The following is a 23,210-nucleotide window of genomic DNA, read 5'->3' as shown; positions in this document are numbered from 1 at the left end:
TTTTAGTTCAATCCACTTTTCCTGACCCCCATTTGGAGTTTTCTTGACAAAGATACTGGAATGGTCTGCTATTTTCTTCTCCAGCTCACTTGACAGATAAGGAAAGTGAGGCACATAGGGTTAAGTGACTTACCCAGGGTGATACAGCTAGTAAGTGTGTGAGACTAGATTTGAACTCAGGTCTTCCTGATTCCAGGCAGCTGTGAGCTGCCTCTCACAGCTGTCTACATGAAAGGAAATTTACCAAATATATTTGAAAACTTTTTTTTTTTTTTTTTTGACTATGCTTCAGTGCTTTAGTGCATTTGTGATCTCATTCATGGGAATTCTACTATTAATGGCAGATGGCAGCCCATCTCCCTTTCATCCTATGCCATTCTTTCCAGATCCTTCAGAGATCCTCTACAGAGGATCTGTCCATGGTAAAGGAGATCCTCCTCTAGGTCTTTGTACATTTTGCATCTATCAGTGCAGCGCTCATGTGCACCATCATTCATGCTCTTTGGCAACCCCATTGTGTTTCATGATTGTAGATTTTATCTATGATATTCTTACTGCCATACCTTGCATACAGGTCATTATGGAAAATAGGCTACAGTTTTTTGGCATTGATAACACACTTCCCAAACATTCTTTGGGCATCAGCATCCATCATTACCTTCCCAATGTCCTTTGGATCACCTGTGACCCTGATTTTTCTGAGATTGTGGTGCTGTAAGATTTGAAATCAAAGAGTATCACCAAAAACATTTGTTTTTTTTTAAGGATTATTTTTGGTTTGTTTTGATCAGAGTTTTTTTTTTTTCGCTTTGCTTAACTTAATCAAAAGCCCAGCACAATTTCCAACATATAATCCATCCTATTCTTCTCCTTTTCAATTTTGGGCCAAGTCCATTGTTCATCTTCAGTGTTTGTCTTAAATGTGTATACTTATATGCTAAATTGAAGGACTATACTTTCAAGTGTTGTCTATAGCACTTTTTCATCCATTTACATGTCTTGTTAATGTCTAGCGTGAACGGTTAGGTTGATCTCTCCTAATGGCAGCTGACGATATACAATGGAGAGAATGCTGAGCCTAGAGTCAGCTAGACCTGAGCTCAGATCCAGCTTCAGACAATTCCTAGCCATGTGAACTTGGGCAAGTCACTTAACCTCCATTTGTTTCAGTTTCTTCATCTGTAAAACAGGGGTAATACTAGAACCAATCTTACAGGGTTGAAGACCAAATGAAAGTACTTAGCTTAGTGCTTGGCGCACAGTAGGCATTATATAAATATTTATTTGAATAGTCATGAATCTCAGCAAGAAGATCTTATTATATTCTGAGGCTCAATGCATTCAATAAATGTAGCTAAAAGATTTTCCTGGATAAGATTTTTTGGAAAGAATTCCTACTCTGTCTTATTTTTTTCCTCCTCAAAATATTAATGATCTTTAAGGTCCTTCCCAGCTCTAACACACTGTGAACCTATTTATTATTTCTGTAATAGGAGATGGTTTTTTAAATTAGCACAGTGCTTACTATAAGCACTATTTAAATATTAGCTATTGTTACAGTTCTTAATTTTTTGATTTGGAAAAAATGGAACGAGTGCTTTTATTTGATAAATTTCTTATCTGATCAGTCTTATTTAGTCAATCGTCCTCACCTGTTTTCACCAGACACGAGGAAATGCACTACTTCTGAATTTTTAGGATAGACTTTGAAAGCCAAACTCTGACATCAATTCAGTATTTCCAGGGGACCAATCACGCTGCGTGGCCCCACCCTCTGACTGAAAAATTATGGCTCAAAACACTGAAAGAGACGCATATTTTTGGACATGGCCAACATGGGAATTTGTAGGGAGGAAGGGAGAGAAAATAAATGAAAGAAAGAGAGAAAACTGAAAAAATAATTTAAAAATAGAGGAGAAAGAACAATAATTTCTCAATTTATTTCCTCCTCATCTAGGATAGCACATTCTCAAATTGGAGAGAAGAGAATTCTATCTTTTCAATTTCAGGCTTTTTTATGTTTATAAGCAAGGTGTATGCCTGAGAGAGAAAATCAGCTTTTTCCAAAGCAATGCGTCAGGTTTTCATTAAGCAGAATGTGTTCCTACTTCATTTCAGCAAGGCCTAGTCCTCTCCCACTATTTCTTGTGCGCATCTCTTTTTATTCTCTCCCTTTCAGCATGGCCCCCAGGGTCAGCCACCTACCCGCTAACCACTAGTAAGCCAGCCAGAGTAAAAGAAAGAATTCTGGGAAGGGCTGAGCAGGTGAGAAAATATAATTTAAAAGTGCCAATAGCTGATTAACCCTTCAGATCTCTTTAAATAGATCCTGAAATATCAAGCAAGGTGCTTTTGAGTCTCCCTGCACACAAAAGAAACCTTGATACTTCTGAGACAGTATCCCACAGAGAGAGGCCAAGCTGCTCAGGCAGATTTATGACAAGAACAAATGCCTTCATTCGGGCCCTGCTCGGTAAAACTGATGAGTTACAGCAGAGCAGCAGGGCTGCAGGAGTAATTTACTAGTGAAAAACTGCAAACCTGGTTCAAAGCAGCTTCAAATGTCCAGGGAGCAGGAATTCAAACAGGCTGTCAGATGCCACATGTCAGCTTTTGATGATCAATTTTCAAAGAAGTGTAAGGGAGCCGAGGCATCTTTCCCAGGGTGGGTGATTCGGGCTAAGGAATTGTGCCCTGGATCCATTGTAACCTGTTTGCTCTTACCAAAATTATTCAGTCATAAGAAAAAGCATCATCCTGGACTAAAAGCTGCATGAAACATTCAGAAGCTCACAAACTCAAAATAAATGGCCATGAGGACAGGCCTCGATTATATAATCTAACATTTCAAATCTCTACTCACATAACTACTCCAATGTTTTATTATTGTTTGGAGGTGATGTTAAGCTTCTCGAAGACTCTGCCAGTGCAGTCCAAATGCTAGCAGGTCTCACTAAGCTGGAATATTTTCATTATTCAAATGCAGGTCTGGAAATGGACCTTGGATTCTTGTCCAAGAACCATTCTAGCTTAATTCAGAAAGAGCTCACCACCAGGTGATAATTATTTTGGGAGGGAGGGCACACTATTCATGAAGACTGATTAGTGTAATGTGGCAGAATTGCAATCTGCATCCATGGAGGGAATGCCCACACCAGGGATGCATGGATCTTTTGAGGAATTAAAATACTTTAAAAAGAAATGTAGTTTTAATCTAAGTAAGGGTGAAAACAAGTGTACATATAGATATACACTGAAAAGAGTTATTCAAAATTAGAGGCTTCTGAGATAGAGTATTTTATGTGGTCAGAAATACCTAGATTCCCATCCTAGCTTTCCTACCTACTGCTCATATATCCTTGGCTAAGTCATTTAACCTTGGAAGGTCTCAGTTGTCTTATCTGTAAATTGGAGAGTGGTTGTGGAGGTAGGACTAGATTATCTGTTCCTTTTAACTCCAACTCTATTATCTGATAATCTCTTGTACTGAGATTACTTGGATGGAGAAAGTTCGACATGAGGAGCCACCCCAGCCAAGGCCAAAGGCTAAAGGGCAAGGATTTACAGTGGCCACAGTGATTGCAGTACCTCAGGACTATTACTAGATTCATAGATCAGAATTCAATGGGGCTAGTAGGATGGTGGAGGGGAAGTATAGAGCTGGAGGCAATGTCTGTGAGGATTCACTGCACATGTACATGCACATGTATATATACATACATACATATTGCATTGTACATATTTTATATGTGGCCTTCTGCTTTCTACCAAGGGAGGCTAGAGATAAGGAGTACAAAAACCACTTGGAACACAATTATAGGTCTCATTCACATATTGTTCAAGCCAGATGTGGGACAAAAGTATGACCTACATACAAATATGTCATTAATTGAGTGGATACTATATTCCAGGGACCATACAGGCTCAGGCCTTTAGTGAATATGGACTAGGATATGAATACTGCTTATGGTTTATTAAGGGAAAGTTACAAGGAAACATTTTTTAGACAAATAAAATCTCTATCATCTTTTACATTATACTTGCTTCATGTCGTATTTAAAATCTATATCTTTTTCCATTTTGAGGCTATATTTCAAATACCTTAATTGCTTTCCCATCAGACTCTTTCTTCCTTTAATGAAGATTTTGCCACACCTGATTTAAAGAATCAATATATCCAATGGAAGTTTGTAGGATCATGGATCTAAGACTGCATAGGACCTTAGACATTTGTAGTCCAACTGCTTCATCCTACAGAAGAGGACAACAGGGATCACATATGGCCAGCAGACAGTCACAAAAGTCATATGTGTGGGAACCAAATTCAGAATTCTTTCCGAAGTATAATGGTTCAATATCGTGTTGGGGATGGAAAGGGCAGTGTCATGACATAGTCATAGGCATCTTCCACGGGTAACCCCTCTGCTTGTGGCAGAGAGGTAACTGAAGGTAAGCAATTTACAATATGGGAGCATGCACCAATCCTTCCACCTGGGATGTCCTCTATAATCCTTGTCCTTACTGGAACTCAAATCCCAAAGACTTTGCAATCACTTTTAGTTCCTGGGACAGTTCATTAGAGTCAGTTTGTCAGTCAATACACATTTATTAAGTGCCCTCTATGTGCCAGAAACTGTGAAAACATTCCATCTAATATCTCCATATTTTAACTAATTATTATTTCTAACTTAGTGCTAAGTTGGGGTGTTTCTGTGATGCAGAACTCTAAGTTATTTTAAAATAAATCTTCAAGGTTCAGTTCAAGCATGCCTTCTTGCCAGAAGCCTTTCTTGATTTCCATATGTGTTAGTGTTTGGACAATTATTTGGTATTTATTGAATATATTTGGGCAGGTGGGTGGCACAATGGATAGAGTATAGGACCTAGAGTCAGGAAGACTTCTCTTCCTGAGTTCAAATCAGGCGTTAGACACTGACCAGCTGTGGGACCCTGGGCAAGTCACTTATCCCTGTTTGCCTCAGTTTCCTCATCTGTAAAATGATCTGGAGAAGGAAATGGCAAACCATTTCAATATCTTCGCCAAGAATACTCTGAATGGGGTCATGAACAGTTGGATAAGACTGAAAAGTGACTAAACAACAAATTGAATACATCCTATTTCTTTGAGTGCATATTAGTTTACACTATTAAAATTTAAGCTCCCTGAGGGCAAGGATGCTTTTTGCTTTTGCCCTTATACCCTCAGCCCATAGCTTGGTACATGGCATAGAGTAAGTGCTTGTGGAATTGAATTTTAAATGCTGTCAGCTCCCTTTAAAATTTGGTGCCCTGGAACAAAGCCCTGCCACCCTTTTGTCTCCTTCTCTGAACAGTCCAAGCCCCATCCCCCCCCCCCATGGCAAAGTCTCCAAATTCCAAAGAACTTAATCAGTCAACAAGTACTTCCTGAGTGACAGGCACATCATGCTAAGTGCTGGAGATACAAAGACAAAGATGAAATAGCCCCTGTCCTCAAGGAGCTTATATTCTAGTGGGATATGTAAAATATGTACAATACAATATGTATGTATATACACATGTACATATGCGCATGTACATATACACTTATAGATGTACACATGCAATTATAAGTAAACTGCACTCAAATAAATACAGGGTAGCTTTGGTGCAGGTAGCATCTTGGTGGTGGTGGGGAATCAATGTAGTGGGTGGAGTTTGAGCTGGGTCTTCAAGGAAATCAGATATACTGAGAAGGTGAGGTGAGAAAGAAGTGTTTGAGAGGTGTGTGTGTGTGCGTGTGTGTGTGTGTGTGTGTGTGTGTGTGTGTGGGTGTGTGTGTGGGTGTGGGTGTGAAACAGAGATGAGAGATGGAGTGTTGTGTGTGGGGAACAGATTGACTGAACTAAAGATTATATAGAGGACAGCAATGTGTAAGAAATCTAGCCCATGATTCCCTAATGGATAGTTTAGTCAAAGGATATGAATAATTCTGAAAAGAATTGCAAACAATTAACTATATGAAAGAATGTTCCAAATTGCTAATAAGAGAAATGCAAACCATTAACAACTTTGAGATTTCATTTTTTTAGCTAGAAAATTGAAGATTAAAAGCAGAAGTTAATAGTCAATATTGGAGGAATGGTAGAAAGACAGGTAAATTGATATAATATTGGTGGAGTAACTCATTGATCTAACCATTCTGGTTATGTAAGACAGACTAAAATGTCATTCCCTTTGACTCAGAGGTTTTGGGTATATACTTCAAAGAGGTCAGTGATAAAAAGAAAGATTCCATACATACCAAAACATTTTTTGTAGCACTTTTTATAGTAAGAAAAGACTAGACACAAAGTAGATTCTTATCTGGAGTTGCCTACTCAAGTTGTAGAACATGCATGTAATTGAATGTTATTGAACTGTAAGATATTGGGAATACGATGAATGCAATAAAGCTTAGGAAGACATATGAACTGATGCAGAGAGAAGTAAGCAAAACCAGGAAAACAATGAATACAAGGATTGCAACAATGTAAATAAAACACTAACAACGAAACAATTGAAACTGAATGCAGTGAGTCTATTGCGAGCCAAGTTGGCACCAAAGAAGGGGCCAAGGGACAAAAAGGGGTTGTAATATGGGAGGGCAACCTCTTCCTTTATTTTCAGAGACTGGGCTACGGTCATGGAAAACTACAGGAGCCAGACGTTTTCAAGGTGTTGGTTAGTTTTTTGCTAGACTATTTTTTCCCTATTTTTATTCTTTGTAATAAGTGATAACCTCTCAGGGGGGAGAAGGAAGAGAGAGATTGGGAAATGCAAGTGATGTAGAAACAAACTACTGATACAATTTATTTTAAAAAAAAAACACTAGAAAGGTAGGGAAGGGGTCATGTGAGGAACTTTTAAAAGTGACTAATAAGGGACCACTGAAGTTTGTGGGTATGACATAGTCAGATAATGTGTGTGTGTGTGTGTGTGTGTGTGTGTGTGTGTGTGTGTGTGTGTGTGTGTTCATCCTTCGTTGCCAAAGAAGACCACGCCATCAGAGAAATGATGACATGACTTGCACTTGACTTTGAGTGGGGGAGGGCTGTGCAGGTCACCAGCCACACTTCTCCTCCAGAGCCATATGAATCCAGTGACCAGATGTACATATTAGGAAAATCACTTAGTGTGTGGAGGATGGATTTGAGTTGTGATAAACATAAGGCCAGGATACTAAATGAGAGGCCATTGTAAAAGTCCAAATGAGAAGTGATGGGGGCTGGAACTAGTCATGTTTGTGAATTTAGAGAAAAGGATGTGTACAAGACATGTTGTGAATCTAGAAAGACAAGATTTGGGAATTACTTTGGATATATGAAGTATGAGAAGTGGAGAATAACTGCAAGTTAATAAATCTGGGTAAGTGAAAGGATGGTGGTGCTCTCATCAATAAGAGGGAAGGTTAGTAAAGAAATGGGTTTTGGGGGAAAGATAAGTTCTTTTGGGATATGTTGGCTAAAGTGCTGGACTTGAAATTAGACCTAGGCTCAAATCTGGTCTCAGATATTCCCTAGCTCTGTGACTCTAGAAAAGTCCCTTACTTTCTGTCTGCCTCAGTTTCCTTATCTGTGATAAGGGATTAATAAGAGCATCTATCTCCCTGTGAGGATAAGACGAAATAATATTCGTAAATTTCTTTGCAAACCTTGAAGTGCTATGTAGATACTATTATTACTACTCATTTGGCCCTTCTGTTAGTTGTTCTTTTATAGGCATGTCTATTTCCCCCAACTAGACTATCCTTGAGGACAGGGGAAAATCCTTCTACTTGGTTTTTCCCAAAGCACTTTATACACACTACTTTGCATGTCACAGTGAAATGCTCATAATAAGTCTTTCATAAATACTTAGTAGTCAAATCGACAATGTGGAAGTCACAAAAAATATTGATGGGAAATCTTAAACAAAACAAACTTCAAGGAGTTAAAAAAATAAAAAGAGAGACATAACTAAGAGATACTGGATATAACAGAATCAATGAGAGTGAGAGAGCTCTAAACAGTAGTTTAAAGTTCCTATTATGATCTGTTCTCATCTGAGCATTTCTAGTCTAATTGAACCTCCCTATCTTTTACTTCCGTGACGTGTCTGTATCCCTGTGTTTGACCAGGCCTATAGTTTCCTTCAGAAATACTTTAAAGTTTTTGAGTTTTAAAATCACATGACAAGTATCTGTGTCTAAGATATCTATACATCCCATGGGGAAATCTATTAGCGAAAGCTGTCTTGGGCAGTCCTTTGAAAAAGAATGGGGAAATGATACCTTTGATTGTTATAAGTAAAGTCATAAATATTCCTACTCATGTCCATTTTATACCTATGGATTTCTTTTGTGAAGGAATAAATTACCAACAGCAGGACTTATTTCTTTTGTGAAATATTCAGCCTATAAGCACTTAAACTACAAAGCTGTCGCTTGCAGTTTTGTCTTTCATTCTCTGGAGTGTTATCAAACATATGATGTTATTTTTAGACCATTTAGGGTATTGATTCCATCTTTGTTGTGTATAAAACTTGGCTCTCTAAAGATTGGTTAGCAAAATACTTCTCTGTGCATTTAGGATATTTCAGTGGAAATATCGCTGGTTCTAGGACCGAGAACCTATGTTCAAATCTTGCCTCTGACGTTTATGACTCTTGAAATCTTGAGTAAATCATTTAACCTTTTCTGGGACTCAGTATTCTCAACTGTAAAATGAAGAGCTTGGACAAAATGAGTGTTAAAGTCCCCTTTAGCTCTATGATCTATATCAGTGTGATTTAAAATAGAGAATGATGTTTGGTATCTTTAGTTTAAAGCTTTTCTCCTTTGTATCCACATAGCAACAGTTAAAGGATCCCTCATTTTTGTTTTGTTTATATCCCGATGTAGCCATGATGTTTGGTGCTCTTGGTAGAATTTATTTTGAGATTTCCCTCTCCTGAACGCTAAAACAGCAACGTGGAAAACAGATAAAGCAGAGATGCTTTAAATTCACAGAGGGAATTTAGATGTTCTGGGCACAGCCATAATTTACTGGGGTAAAAAAAATCATTGTGAGCTGTACTGTTTAGTCTCTTGGCTCCAAAGTAAAATGTGAAGTTATACATTAGCTGCTGAATAAATTTGCATATTGATATATGCAATACCATCCAATTTAATAGCATCGCAGATTATGAGAGACAGATGCACACAAACACTCACAGACTGACATTCAGAAATTCTCCATTACAGGAATGACATGGGCAGCAAAAACAGAGGTAAGGATTGTGCTGTTAGGACAGGGAGGGCTTTCTTGGAGTTCAGAGTCTGGTCCAACTCATCTTCCTGTTATGATGCCTCAATCTATACTTCAATACTGAACAAAATAAAATAAAATAAAAGTTCAACAATTGCAATTTGTGAGTACTTCTATACCTGCTGGTCATGGCCTCTCCATGCTTAGTAGATGGTCTTCATGGTTTTCTGTGGCGTTGACTTGGTTTGAGGGAAACAGTCTTTTGACTTTGGAGTGCAACTCAACCCAATTCAGTCCAACAAGCATTTATTAAGCACATACCATGTGTTAGGCATTCTACAAGGGACTGCAGCTATGAAAGCTTATGCTCTTCTTGGGGGAGACAATATGGTGGAGAGTGATAGGTAGTGACTTTGAAGACAAATCACCTGGGTTCTGCTTTTACTTTGGATAGGTCTCTCAATCTCCCTGGACTTCAGTTTTTTCATCATGCCAGCCTAGATAAATCATTAGGACACCCTGAGGTGGAAACATGTTCCAAGCAAGTCAAATCACTATCACTGCTACCATCTTGATCGCCATCTCCCCTTGAATTTGGATGGGACAGTGCACCCTGAACCTAAGAGCCTTGGGAATATCAATGTCCAGGACCCTGAATCCAAGACCCTTTGGAATACTGATGTCCTTCAAACTATTAGACCTGTTTCCAGACCAGTCCTCAAAGCTATCATTAAGGAGGAGAAATCATTGGGTCCACCTTACTCATTACCATTAGAAATAACTTCAGACCAACTACCACCTACAGGCAGATAGATAAAAGAGCCCTGGGAGTGGTAGCATCTACCAGACTACTGATCCTATTTCCAGTCAAGGCTTCACAGTTACCAAAACAAAATGAAAATGAAAATCCAACCCTGCCCTGAATTTATTTAAATAGTGGCTACTTAAGAGTGATTTCAATCTAAAGCTAAATTCTAAAAAATAAAATAAATGAAAGGAGTCTTGATATGAACTGGAAATATTTAAGATGAATAGTGAAGAATTCTTGAAGGAGGAGTTTTTCTTAGTGCTATATTTTGGGGGGGATAGAAAGGGAGGAAAAGGGGGTAGCACTTGTGATTTTCATTGGTGTAAACAATTCCCAGAATGAAAGCTTCCTCCACAAAGACAAATTAGCCAACTGTTTATAATTTATAGTCTTTGTCCTTGGAGCCCTGAGCAGACAAGAGACTTGCCCAGGAGCAAACAGCTAGTATGTGACTTAGGCAGGTCTTGAACTTATTTCTTCCTGATATATATATGTATGTGTGTATGTATATCTATAGATACACAAATATGTGTGTATGTATTATATATATATGTGTATATATATATATATATATATTATATGTATGTATATGGAGTAAACAGGACAGCAAACTGATTGAGAAAATTTATCAGTCTAATCCAGGGCTCCTCCTATCACCCTTTGCCTAACTATAACTCTAATACCATGCCTCAGTTCACTCTACCACTCTGACTCTCCCATAAAAAGTTTAAATGCTAGGAAGAAATGAAATCAAGAAATTTTTATTCCATTGCAGAAATAACATGGCTTCCCTATAATCCACCATGCTATACCAGGGAATATATACTACTGTAGTATCTGGAACTCTAATCTACACACTCACATCCCACTTGAAATACTCTCATTTAGCCAATTCTGTGTATTTTATTCATGTTCATGATAGATGAAAAGAGTTAATTGTTACAGCAGAGACTATTCCAATGATTAGTGCAATGAAACAAGTTGCCAGCAAGACATCAAAGGCTCATTAAATAAAAATGACTGCATTTTTGCTTCTTTGGTGAAATCCCTTCCCTGCTTGAAGATACCAGAACTGTAATTACACAATAAGCCTGTGTTTTGTTGCTCTGAAAGCTGCTAGCATACCCTACGGTAAGGAAAGGGACACTGTGATTATCCTCATAATGCCTGAATTCTAATCAAGAAATTTTTAGAGCAGAGCAAGAATTCTAGAGTAAACTAAAATAAGCCCAAAATCCCAAACCCCCAAACACCAAACAAAAACCAGAAAGCCAAAAAACATGTGCAAACCAAGGTCTAATTTTGCAGACTTGACTATAGCTCATGGGAGTCTGCTGAGCATTGTCTCTGCTGGTCCCAAGTATCTCTCAACTCCTTCTTTGTACAGAAACTGAAAAAGGGGGAGACTTTGAGATTCTGCCCAGCATCAGAAGACACATTATATGGGAATTTATTGTCCAGCAAGTCAATTCATCCCAAATTCTGCAAAGGAACAAAACAAAATGAAAATGACAAATCTAATCTAATTGTCTCTGATCTGTTTGGACTGGCCTAAGAACTTGAGGATCCAAGACTGTTTAATCACTTTGATTATTAAAAAGAACACATATATACACACATATATGTATATGAAGCAGTATTATTTACTGATACAGCGAAATGCCTTCTTTTCAGTTATATTAAAAAGTACAAAGCCAAGCCAAGATGCTAACTGCTGATAAAGAATGCAAAATAAATAAATAACTCAACCACCACCACCACTACCCTGCCAAAGAAAACTCCAAACCATAGCTGAGTTCCTGCCTTAGACTTGTATGTTGTTTTCAGAACTGATCAAATGCCGGGATTAATTAATTTTTTTTAAGTTTATCTATTTGAAGAACCAAAATTTTATTGTCACTGCTTTGGAGAGCTAAACCAAGAGTTTACTCAATTAATTTCAACGAATACTTATTAGGTGACCTGAGGGGAAAGAGAATGAGTTTTGGGATAGTGGAGTTATGAGAGCAAAGGCTTAGCGGTTAGCATGGAGGGGAATGAAGAGACTAACTCGACTACAAAAGAGAACCCTTATTGGTGAGTGCTCAGAAATGAAGTTGGACTCTTTAGATGGGGCTTGGTGTCAGAACACTTTGGTTGCCATGCAGAAATTTTGGAGTTGAATTCAGTTATCAGAACTGAGCTGTTCAATTTTTGAGCAGGAGAGGGAAATGATGGAACCATTTTGGAGGGGCAAATACAGCTTTCATTGACAGTATATACTAATGGACTAGATTATAGGCAGACAGACCAATTGGACTACCATAATGGTTCACGTGTTATGTGATGGAGATGTGGATTAGAGAGAGTGTATCATATCTGAGAAACACCAAGAAACTACAAATTGATAAGCCTTGCTTGAAATATGGATATAAATCATCTTAAGAGTAATATCTCTTCAAATAGCAAGTGAAGAGGGTAGCAAAGAAATTACTAAATAAAAAATGAAAAAAAAAACCCCAAAGTCTCACACAATACAAAGATTCCTTTTTCCTCCCACCTTCCCTGGCATTTTTCAAGTTTATTTTTCGTTTGTAAATATAGCCAAGTCTGGTTTCTCAGAGGGGTGATAACTTCTCCCAACCTTCTCCATTTTCTTTACTTTTACCTGACCACACTTTTTCAGAAATCTTCAAAAAGACCCCAACTGTTCTGACCTAGCAAAAACTAGTTAGGAATTAGTTGTGACAACAAAGCTCTTTTTTTTTTTTTTTGACTCAACCCAAGCTACCTAACCACTTAGATGCGTGTTTTCCTAGCAACATGAATGGGGCCCTAGGGTACATGTAATATTCATTGGAATAGTCTGTATAGCTAGATCAACTGACTTTTTTTTCTAAGGTTCATAAAGTTATAATATTTTAAAGCTGAAGGGAACATTTTTAGTCTTTTAATTCAATCCCCTAAATTTACAATGAGAAAATTTAAGCCCAGGGAGAGAATGTGACTTACCTATGGAATAAGAAAATAACTGTTTCTTATCCAAATACAGTCCTTACAGATGCACAATCTGTCAGTTTCTTCTCTGGTATTGTAATAATTCAGGGCTCCTGAAAATGTACTAGAACGATGATAGATTTTTAGTGTTTTCTTGTTAAATATTAAGGGGATAGTACCTGGGAGAATTTGATAATAAAAAGCCTGTAAGTTTATGTAACTTCCACATCCCTTTTAAATTTTCTCAGTAAACCACTTTAATAAAGCATTTATAATGCCTTTGTATTTTCCTTACCCATTCTATTCCTTGTTGGTCTAGTCACCAGGCCTTCAGCCTTGTTGTCTTCAGTCATTTGCTAGATTAATTTTGATGATTTACAAAAACAAGTCATGGTTTTGTCACTTAAAAGAAAATAAGCACATCTGGTTTATGTTTACAAGGTGAATCAAGTCCTCTTTCTCTGTTCTATTACTATTTATTTAGTCATTTACAGAGTGATTAAGATGTCTCAGCAATATGAAAATGAAATCATCCCAAGTGTTAACAGCGGATGTCAACAAGGAAGGTAGGAAGGTAACACACATTTATTAAGTTCTTGTTGCGTGCCAGGCATTGTGCTAAGGACTAAGGATATAAATATAAGTATAAAGTGACAGTCCCTGCCCTCAAGGAGATTACATTCTAATGGGAGAAGATAATACATAAAAGGGAGCCAAAGAGGGGTGGGGAAGAAGGTGGTGGTGATGGGGTCTTGAGAAGTCCTGAGAGTCAGAAGCACAGTTCAAAGGGGGATGAGGCACAGACACCCTGGACCAGTGTCCAAAATGGAGGCCCCTGGAAGGAACTCACCAATAGAAGGGGACGGAGAGGCAGAAGGCTGTTCCAGGTTGAGAAGACCTCAAGCCTGAGGGAAATTATAGGATGAGAAGGAAACTGAGTCATGGTGACAAACGTAAAGTATAGTGTTCTTGACTCCAACAAATACTATACCGGACGTCTAAAACAAGACCAAACAGACTGATTAAGGACCACAGTCTCTTTCACCTGACTTTTGCTGAGTTTGCTGAATCCTGAGAAGGTTAACAAGTCAACAAGCATTTATTAAGTACCTATAATGTGTGAGGCACAAGCTAGGCTCTGGGGATGGAAAGAAAGGAAGAAACAATTCTTCCCCTCAGCCACCTCACATTCCAATGGAGGAGACAAGAAAGAGAGCCATTTCTCTTTCTTGTCTCCTCCATTGGAATGTGAGGAATTGTAAATTGCCTTCAATCAGCACCACTGGAGGGAGAGCTCATATTGATGACATCACAGATCTGTTGAAAGATCAATCAAAGATTGAAAAAAGATTCAAGATTTAGAGATTAGCCTTAAGTGATAATGATGGAGAGGGGATTTGTGCTGGACACTCAGAAGGGCTCCAAACCTTTGAACCAGGTCTCTGGCATTGTCTGAGACACTTGGCCCTTCACAGTATAACTTTGAATTACCCTTTCATTGGGGTCCTCATTGTCTGCACCTGGCCCTACCCCAGACTATTTCAACACTTCTTAATTCTATCTAAACTCCTTCTCTGTTACCTCCCGGTCACCCCAGACTACTTGGTCACTCCCAGATCACATCCAGATACAGTGTTTCTGTATAAAAGATCCATCTTGCCTCCATTAAATTGTGCAGATTCCTTAAGAATCTGTCCTGCTTGTCAATACAAGTATCACAAATGCTCAGATTCTAAAAATCTGGCCAATAGCACAGACTTACTAGGAATCTCACCCACCCCAACCTATGTTTTAATAAACCTTGTCTCTGACTGAAAGAAGGATTGAGTAGAATTCTTTCAAGACAGAACCTGTATCTTTTGCCCTTGAATTTCAGGGTTCCCACCACCCCTGAACTGCAATAATAATAGTGGTGTCATAGAAATTTCCATTGGCCCTATACTTTGCCTGTCTTCTTTCCAGCTGAAACACAAAGATTCTATCACTGATCTTTGCCCAGGAAGCTAGGACAAATTAACAAGCAAAGCTATGAAAAGCTCATGGAATTTTTGGATAGTACTTCTGGACTTCTGAAAACATCAGGTCCCCCACTCTTTTTTTTTTAGTTTGTACTTAGTTACAACCAAAGGAATCCAACATGAAATGCTCCCCCTGGAGTGAGAACTTTGTTCTTTCTTAGGAACAGCTTTCTCTGCCTTCTTGCATATCCTCCACTGGGGCAGGAGGGTCTTTCCAAATTAGAAGAGTGGAAGGGATTCTAGTTTCAGTGTGAGCATTGCATGCTTAGGGCCTATGGATGCTCTTACATATAACAATTAGGAAGAGTAGAATGGAAGTTATGTTCAGTCACAGGATAGTGAAGGCCAAGATGGCAAAATGGTTCATGATAGCCTGACAATGGAGAGGTTGGATGCAAGATGCTCTTGTTCCATACCACCGGATGCCTGTTGTTGGTGCATGAGCATTAGAAGCTCTATTTTATTTTTAATTTTGCATTTTGAGAGCACAGTTAATTGTTGTTATAGGATACAACAATTATTATTGTTGTTCACTTGTTTCAGTTATGTCCAACTCTTCATGACTCTATTTGGGGGTTTTCTTGGCAAAGAACTGGAGTGGTTTGCCAGTTTCTGCTCCAGCTCATTTTCAGATGAGGAAACTGAGACAAATAGGTTTAAGTGACTTGCCTAGGGTTACACAGCTAGTAAATAAGGTTGAATTTGAACTCAGGTCTTCCTGAATCTAGGCCTGGAGCACCATCCACTTTACCACCTATTTGTCCTAAGTCTAAACTGTCTAAAAGGTACTTTCTGCTGTGTGATAAAATAAGTGTGTTCTCATGTCTGCATGATTCATGGGAAGATGGCAAGGGAGAGAAAGAAAGAATCAAGTGTCTTTTCAGTACAAAATGACCTCCTCCTTTGGTAAATGGGAAGTCTAAACGTCTCCCAATTCAAGCCAATCTGATGCATGAACGTCTATATTTACTAAACTTAGAAAAACTTTGCAGTCATATCATAGGACTTTTAAATAGGGCTTTAAATAACCAATTTACCAGATTCCCTTGAGCACTTGTTTTTAGGAATGCGTACATCACATGATATGTGAGATGCTTACTGCTCTTTTTCTTTCTGGGTTATCTATCATGGAAGTTTCTCCTACTTATACCTTCTCAAAGTCCAGATTTTTAAGAAACAAATTGGCAAGACTATTCTGTGTTTGTCATTTTCTTTTTCCTGTCCATTTGAGTTGAATAATACCTTAGATATGACATGTAGAATGAAAGTGTAGTATTGATTATACTCCAGCTACAACTTATTATTTTTTTTGCTATTGTATCTTTAAGCAAATGAAACATAGCAATATTAAAGAATAATATAACAGACTATTAATATAGAAATATAACATAATACATTATATTATTAAATCATATGTTAAAAACTACATAATATTCTATTATATTCATGCATAATATTAACATGTTATGTGATGAATATTAAAGATAAATGGCTATGGTTATGCAATTATGGTTGAAGCAATAGGAAAAAAAAGGCTTTCCCTGGTCATGCCAGTTATACCATCAACTGCTTCCAAAATCCTCCCATCTCTTCTTTTGAGGAATACAGGAAGATGTGCCTGCCCAAACCTCTCAGAAAACTATGAGGACAAAAGAAAGTTAGTGATCATTTATGTATGAATTGTATGAAAGCCCAATAAGACTACAAGGCATCCTCAGGAAAATGCATTATTATTAGAAAAAAGTCAACCTCTCACAATGGAGAAGGAAACAAGCATAAAGTAAATACACAACATATTTTATTTCGATTTTTACATGGAGCTGCTCAAGCAGCTCATGGAGTTAGTCTTTAGATAGAAGAATAGAGTTTTGATAGGTGCCAAAGATGGACAATGAGTTGGGTTCAAACCTTAACTCTTGTTGTTGAGCTATTTTTAACTTGTGTTTGACTCTCTGTGACTCCATTTAGGGTTTTCTTGGCAAAGATAAGGCAGCTGTTTGTCATCTCCTTCTCTAGCTCATTTAACAGATGAGGAAACCGAGGCAAATAGGGTTAAGGGATTTGTCCAGGGTCACATAACTAGTAAGTATCTGAGGCCATATTTGAATTCAAGATGAGCCTTCACTGTGCCAACCAAATACCCATAATGATGTGTGTGTATATATGCACATATATACCCTAACATATATATGTAGAGATGTACATGCACACATGTATGTTTGTATATACACACATGTATAAGGCTTGAAGGTTCACACAAGCACTTTACATATATTATCTGTTTGTTGGTCTTCCCAACACCCTGTGCGGTGGGTGCTATTATTATTTCCATTTTACAGATAAAGAAGCTGAAGCTGAGAGTAACTTGCCTAGGATCACACAACTAGGCAGGATTTGAATTCGGTTTTTCCTCACACTAAGTCTGATATTCTAACCACTGTACCATCTAGCTACCTCCTGGGAGGGGGCCATAGATCACATCTTTGAAACCATTCAATGCTTTCAAGGACACCCAGATGCCTGATGCCAAAAAGCTCATTTCTTTTAATACTGATACTCTTTCTGTGATTTTATATGGTTGTAAATCAGAGAATACAGTTTCATTTGCACTCTACCATCTCCAGTACATGGCTAGTTTTCGGATAAGACATATGGGTTGCTTGAGATATATAATTGCGAGAAAACTCCTCACATCAGTCTTTGCATCTGCCTGGGTTTCTAGTCAGTAAACCTTTGTCCTTAATTAAAGGTCTCTAAGCAACAGGTAGAGGTGCTCCAACTTCCTAGCTACACATGACTTGTGCAACAAAGTTTTCTCATAATTGCCATAATTGAAATTGGACTAGAACCATAATTGAATAGAAAAGGAACTGAAATAGATTCAGAATTGAGTCACAAGACAGAGTCAATGTGGTTCATTCAATTCCCACCAGTAGGCCAATCATGTAGCAAGAATGAGAGACAGGAGATGGAAAAGCAGAAGTACATATTAGTGCCTTCATTAAAATGTGACATTTAGAAAGTTCAAGAGACATAATTTCTAGGTAATTAGTTATTTTATTAATAATGCCAGCATGTTAATAAAAAGAGGTCAGTGGCACTTTTGAATATCAAAGACAAACATGGCAGGAGGCTCATGGCTTATACACTCTTGGAAGAGGGGGTGTTCCTGAGGGTGATAGTCGGCTCTGATTGGTTACCAGTTAATGAGAGAATGGATACTACAATGAGGGACTGAGAGTGCCATCATGTCACCTTTGGACAGAGAGACTATCCCTATACCTTCAGCCTTGGACAATCTAGACAAAAGATCTACTTCTACCCATGCTTAAGATGAATTCACCTTAGAATGGTTGGTTAGTTGATTGTTGTCCTTCATTCTGAAAGAGGACCCAAGTGACATTACTGTTCTAGAGTCAAGTTTCATTGTGGCTGATCAGACCAACATGAGCTTGCAATGTTCTACCACAGAATACTGACTAAGTGGCATTCACCTTAGATTCCTTGCAAGGTTGGGTGGGGTCCGATAGAGGAGAAAGTTAGTTAAACCTTCAGAAACTGAGTTTTTGAAATACAGACTTTAAAAAAAGAAGAAACATTGGATCCCCCCAAATCATTGGTTATTAATGATCATTTCTCCCAGAAAGAATGAAAGGAATTTCTCCGGCACATATGGTGCATCCTCTATGGAGGACTCATGAAAATTAATGAATGAGAATTGCACAAGGTGGGAAGGAAAGGAGGGAATTGTGATCTGTGCTGATAGAAGGAATACTTACCTTGATGAGATCACAAATTCAGCACAATATATTTATAAATACTGTATCTGTTTTTAGATTAGAGCTTGCCTTTTTCCCCCTAATGTCCAACTCATTTTCTTACTTTCCCCAATAACCCGTTCCCTGGTGGGAACTAAACATCCCTTTCTTTTTCCTACTCCTTTCTCTCCCTTGTACCACTGAATCTTATCACATGTTCATTTTACTGGCATATATGTGTGCCATGATTACAAGGGCATTGTTCTCCTCACCAGCCCTTATTTCTTCTCTTTTGTTTTCAGTTGAAACTAGTAAAAGAAAAAAAAATCCCTCACTCTAGACCTTAGTTTGCTCAATTGTAAAATAAGGGGATTGTGCTAGAAAGAGACTTTTTAGCCTAGGGTCTGTGAACTTTTAAAAAAATGTATTTTAGTAATTCTACATAATTGATATCTTTTGTAATCTTATAGGTGGCATGTGTCAAAAAAACAAAAAAACAAAAACCCAAATACTTTCCTCCCTCCAGAAGAGGTCCAAGGGCTTTACCACATTGACAAAGGGGTCTGTGACATAAAAAAGATTAAGAATCCCTGTACTGGATCATCACTATGTTCCTTTTTAATTCTCATTTTCTTTGAGACTATGAATTGTTTGATCTGAGCTCAGAAGGTTAGGCGTGTGCTAGAGCTGTTTGGTAAATTTTCAGTGTGAGCATTCATATTTTAGAGATTACTGCAAATCAGGGCTTGATGTTTTGGTGATTGTTTAGATTTCAGAAAGTGACAGTGAAATATTAATAATGAAGATAAACTTAGTAGTTTGTCATGTATACACACACACACACACACACACACACACACACACACACATTGTATGTAATTTTTTTTTCAGGGAGCCAGTTGTTAAACATTTACCAGCATGGCTTTGGCCCTAGTCTTTGGTGTAAGGTAGTGTGTACCAAAGTTAGCAAAGATAGATTCTGTCTAATCTTAGTTCTTCCACTTTTAACTTACTGCTTTAGAGGAAAATTCCTCTCCCAATGAAGTGGAGATAATTCCAGAAGCCATATTAGGCATTGCTGGGCTCATTCTTTGTGCTGTTAATCATCTCAGAGGGGACCCCATTGTCCTCCAAGAACTAAAATCCATCAAGCAGCTTTCTAATTACAGCCCTGAAGGGCCCTGAGGAAGCTGAAATGGAATGGTAACAGTTCTTAGAAAAGTAGAGGGTAGCTCTCAAGTCCTGGGGTGGCCCCACATTACCCTATCCAAATAAAAGCTGGCAAGAACCACAGTTGACAGCATGAAACCTTGAAGTAAATCTTCCATGGAAGAAAAATAATTGGTGTTTAATATTGCAGTGAAACTCTACCCTTGAAAAAGTCCTTCAAATTCCTATAGGTCTCAATGTAGTTGGGTTTTGTTTCTGGTTTTGGTAGCGGTAACTCCCTTCGCTCCTCCCTTACATCCCTGAGTAGATTATAAAGTTTTTCCCATCTCTCTCTGCTAAACTGACTGACTGACCATTCAGAACAGTGAATTATCCCATTATTCAAACTGACTTCCTGAAGGATTATTTTCTAATAGCATCATGTTATAAGATTTAAAATTGAAAGAGGTCTTATATCTTGATCCATCTGCTCCCTCATTTTTACAGATAAGTCCCTGGGTTCTACGCTGCCTCAGCTGCCTTCTCACCCTGACACATCTCTCTACCCCTTTTCCCATTAGTGAATTCCTTCCAGAACATCCGTTTGGAGGAGGGGGCCCAGGCTAGCTATTTTTCATTCCTCTCCCAACTCTGACTTTGAATTTCCAGACTTTACAACCATGCTCCTCTCCCTCCATTTTTGAACTCCCTTTTATGTGTTGTCTTTCCTTATTAGCATGTAAACTCTTTAAGGATGGGGACTGCCTTTCTTTTTGCTTATATTTGAATCCTTGGTGATTAGCACAAGTGCCTGCACATGTAGGAAAAGTTTCACTGACCCATTGATTATGGACACTGAGGCTCTAGACAGGTAAGTCTTGCCCAAGGTCATAGAGCTAGGGAAATGGTTATTCTGCTTTATTTTTAAAAGCTGTTTATTTAGTATTTTATTTTTACCCAATTACATGTAAAAACAATTTTGAACATTTGTCTTTAAAATCTTGAGTTCCAAATTCTCTCTCTCCCTCCCATTCCTCCCTACACTGAGAAGGCAAGCAATGTGATATAGATCATACATGTGTAGTGATGCAAAACATTACCCTATGGTCATGTTGTAAAAGAAAACATAGACCAAAAAAAAAAAAAACCCAAGAAAACGTAAGAAAGTTTGAAATCTAAGTTTTGATCTGTTTTTGGACACCATCAGTTCTTTTTCTGGGGATAGATAGCATTTTTCATCAGAAATGGTTATTCTGAAGAACATTCAGAGGGACTTGAAGATGTAGTTGACTTAGGCTTGGGGATACCAATGCTATCAGAGAAACAGGAAGGAAAGACTGTTACATAGAAGAAGGAACAGATAGTCTGTGTAGTAACAAAGGATGGGACATGTACGAAGACAAGAAGATAGAATAACATGGAGGCATATTTGGGTTCAGTGTAGAAATAATTTTCCAACAATTGGGGTCACCCCACAATGCAATGGGCTGCCTTACTGGGTAGCAGGCTACCTATTACTATAAGTGATCAAGCACAGTATAGATGATAGCTGATGGATGGTTCAATAGAAGAAGGGCTAACCATAATGTGTGAGAGTTTGGACTAGCGAACCTTTAAGGTTCTTTCAACTTTGTTGGTGTTCAGTTGTTTTTTCAGTTGTGTCCAACTCTGTTACCCCATTTGGTGTTTCAAAATAGGCTCACTTTACAGACAAGGAAACTGAGGCAAACAGGGTTACGTGACTTGCCCAGAGTCATAAAGTTGATAAGTATCTGAGGCTGGATTTAAACTCAGGAAGAGGAATCTTCCTAACTCCAGGCCCAGTGCCACCTAGCTGCCCTCTTCCAAGTTTAAGAAGTTGTAATTGCATTTTTGAACAGTTGAAGTGTCCTTTCATTTCCTGCACCAACAAATCTGATTTTTACTGACCTTTGTGAGAACCCCATTTGTATACTATGACCATAGAATGACCATACCAAGACCCTAGACTGACCATAGAGCATAGAATGTCTATAGAATGATTCTATGAGCATTTAACTTGTATGGTGTTCTTAGTTGCTGGAACTTAGAAACCAAGGGTTGGCCTCCTTTAAATTACTAACAGTTTCATTGTTTACAGCTAGGTGGAAAAGTAGAAAGGGGCAACCCTGAGTTTGGATCCATCCTGAAAACCTTATTATATATGTGACCCTGGGCAAGTCACTTAAAAAAAGAAAAAAAACAAACCTCTGTCTGCCTCAATTTCCCCTTCTGTAAAATGGAGGTAATAATAGTGCCTATCTGTCAGAGTTGTTGTAAGGATCAAATGAGATATATGAATAGCACTTTGCAAACCTTAAAATATTCTGTAAATACTAGCAATTATTATTTTAAAAAATGTTCTATCCATAGTGAATAATAGATTTTATGAGACCAAGTAAACAGATATTTAGTTGTTGAATGTTAAAGCAGAATGCTAGGAATTTTGGAATGTCTTTTAAAAAAATCTAATAATTGGTTTTAAGAAATAAGATTATTTGGCAAATATCAGTGATAGAAATATGAAGTCATCAGGGGAGTGACTGCTTTCGGGACAGAAATAGAGTTGGACACTAAAAAACATAGTAATAATATTTTGATCTACAGATCATATTTCACTCAGATAGCATAGACTATTTTTGCTTTTTTTTTCAAACCTTGTTTTTCCTCCTAGCATCCATGGTCACATGGGCAAGGCAAGGACAATCACATCCCCGGAGCCATTTTACAGATGGAAGACCTGAGGGATAGTTGAGTAATGGAAGATACTTAGCATTTTTATCTTCCAATGTTCCCCCAAATTCAATAGGCCCCTTTCCACGTTTAGCTTTAATCTTCTACGTATATCTTCGCTATTCCCCTTTATGGGTATTTCAAAACTACAGGACCTTTTTTGGCTGTTATTTATGATTCTAAACTTGCGGGGTCACCAGGAAGTAATTGTCTATCCTTTCAAGAGATGACTGGGGTTTTTGTTTGTTTTTCTCTACTAAGAATGTTCCCTCCACTCCCCGCTAAGAACATTATGTTGCCCCCTAAGAATATAGTATATGCCATGTGAACCAATTTGCTGGTCTAAGAGATGCAGAAGTTCTAGTATCATCATACATGTGAATACAGAATCAGAATAAGCATTCAGTCTTCAGGTCATTGAGAACATTATGTTGGAGTTGATTTAGGCGATTTAGCCCATAATGCAGTTTGTAATTTAGTAACCAAAAGCTATCAACTACTTTTCTAACATTATTTGTGGTACAGT

Source organism: Notamacropus eugenii, chromosome 4 (assembly GCF_028372415.1).
Source record: "Notamacropus eugenii isolate mMacEug1 chromosome 4, mMacEug1.pri_v2, whole genome shotgun sequence".
NCBI lineage: Eukaryota > Metazoa > Chordata > Mammalia > Diprotodontia > Macropodidae > Notamacropus > Notamacropus eugenii.
The sequence above is the reverse complement of the archived record's forward strand: the minus strand, read 5'-3'. Positions refer to the sequence as shown.